The sequence below is a fragment of the Lucilia cuprina genome, chromosome 5 (assembly GCF_022045245.1).
Source record: "Lucilia cuprina isolate Lc7/37 chromosome 5, ASM2204524v1, whole genome shotgun sequence".
Taxonomy (NCBI): Eukaryota; Metazoa; Arthropoda; class Insecta; order Diptera; family Calliphoridae; genus Lucilia; species Lucilia cuprina.
This window is the reverse complement of record NC_060953.1, coordinates 49,477,736-49,479,885: the sequence shown is the minus strand read 5'-3', so window position 1 is coordinate 49,479,885 and position 2,150 is coordinate 49,477,736. Positions and strand designations below refer to the sequence as shown.

At 26.3% G+C, this 2,150-nt stretch overlaps 1 protein-coding gene across 2 annotated transcripts in view; it reads right to left on the bottom strand.

The window, feature by feature from the left end:
* Nucleotides 1-2,150, bottom strand: part of LOC111689641 (GTP-binding protein Rhes) — a 157,111-nt gene that overhangs the window by 65,456 nt on the left and 89,505 nt on the right. For both annotated transcript variants that reach the window (XM_046952105.1, XM_046952104.1), the window contains exon 2: nucleotides 1,212-1,234. The gene's annotated coding sequence lies outside the window, so the exon portion shown is untranslated. The remainder of the gene's footprint in view (nucleotides 1-1,211; nucleotides 1,235-2,150) is intronic.

The window sequence follows — 2,150 nt, the reverse complement described above, 5'->3', positions numbered from 1 at the left end:
TCAGTTCTAGTTCAGTTCTAGTTCAGTTCTAGTTCAGTTCTAGTTCAGTTCTAGTTCAGTTCTAGTTCAGTTCTAGTTCAGTTCTAGTTCATTTCTAGTTCTAGTTCATTTCTAGTTCTAGTTCATTTCTAGTTCTAGTTCATTTCTAGTTCTAGTTCACTTCCAGTTCAATTCTAGTTCAATTCGAGTTAAGTTAAGATATAGTTTTATTGTATTTCCGGGTTATGTAGTTAGCCTATTAAGCTACCGGGTAGCTATAGTAAAATAAGTAGAGTTTTTATGAATTGGTGTATTATTTGTATACAAAATTATTTCAACGACACCAAAGGGATTTTTGCTGCTTGACATTCTTTGTGCTGTACTTAAGTAGTTTTGTGTTTTTTATTTTATACAAATATTATACACAAATAAATCTATAAATATATTTTTTTATATTAAGTAAATACAATTTTTAGCTTAATTATATTTATAATAAATTTATTTCATAAAGGTTACGGGGGAGTTAAATAAGGATTGTTTGTTCTTTGTAAAAGTTCTTGTAAAAGTTGTAACTTTTTGAAAGCGCTTGAAGCAAATTAACTAAGAATAATTTTAAAGCTTAAACAGAATATTTTTTTATAAAAAAATAAAAAAAAATTATTTAAGAAAATTTTATATTACAATTAAATTCTTTAAATTTTTGTAATGTAATCTGTTGGCTACACATAAAACTTTTCTGTTTTTGTCAATGAATAAATATAAATTATGGATAACAAGTTGTTTGTACCCGGTGTTAAGCGAATATCTCCAATTTTCAATGGAAAATTTTGATTAAAACATAGGGATCGCAGATTTCAGGGAATATGATTTTATATTTTATTATCTTTTTACTACATACATACAAAAATTATAATTGCAATCGACTTTGTTATATAATATTCTTTATTCTATAACAAAGTTCTATAAATATATATTCCTTTCTCTTTTCTTATACTATCTCTCATATTAATTTTTCTTTTTTATTCTACTTTCTAGTTCATTAATCAAACAAAGCGGAAAGCAAAAAAAAAAAAAAGACAAAAAGGATTTCTGTTATAAAAATTGTAAAATATGTTAAACATATTAAAGCTGCATAATAGTGTTGCTGCTATTGCTATAGCTGCAGATATTAAAATTGCAAATTATTGTAGCATAAGTTAAGTATAGATAAGTAAAATGAAATAGCAACATACCATTAGACTGCAAATAATGTACACTGAAAAGAAGAAAAAAATTTATTTAAAATATATATTTTTAAAATCATTAATATCTCAGAAGTTATCTTAAAACAAACAAAACTTCGTTTAAAAAAAAACTTCCATTTAGAAATAAGATTTAAAAGTAATTTTACAAATTATGCACATAAATATTAAGCCTCCAAAGGGAATTTGTCTCACAATAGCAATAAATTAATACTTACCTCATTATTACAAACACTTTTCCTAAGTGTAAGACTTTATAAAATAAATGTTCTCCCATTCCTTATTTTTTAACTTCGTTTTACCTTTGGCACCATAAAGAGAAAAGAAATTTCACAAGGAGATAAAAAAAACGATAAAAAAACCAACACTGAACCAGACAAACTTTAAGTGATGCATACAACTTTAATTAGTGCAAAAGGTACGCCGAGTTTATTACAAGTGAAAATAAGATGAAATGGACCAAGTTACAGCACAACAGATACACAACAATTGCATTTTGTGCCTGCAAGCAAACTGACTTACTCACGTAATTGTAAATGAAAAATGATTAAGTATCTAATGAGTTTAAGATACAAAACAATGTTACAAGTGAAGATACAAGAAAATGTGCTACAAATGAAGGAGCAAGCGAACCAATGACAAATTTAATAAGTTTTAAATAAATTTTTTATTCTGTAATTAATTCCTAAGATCTTAAAAAATGCTAATGAAATTACTAGGAAATTAAATTCGAGCATAACCAAACAAAACTATAACCTACACTAGCAACTTTCTGGACTGAGATTAAACCAGTCCTTTACTCTGTTCTATTCTTGTTCTGTACTAGTTCTGTTCTATTTCTGTTCTAGTTCTGTTCTAGTTCTGTTCTAGTTCTGTTCTAGTTCTGTTCTAGTTCTGTTCTAGTTCTGTTCTAGTTCTGTTCTAGTTCTG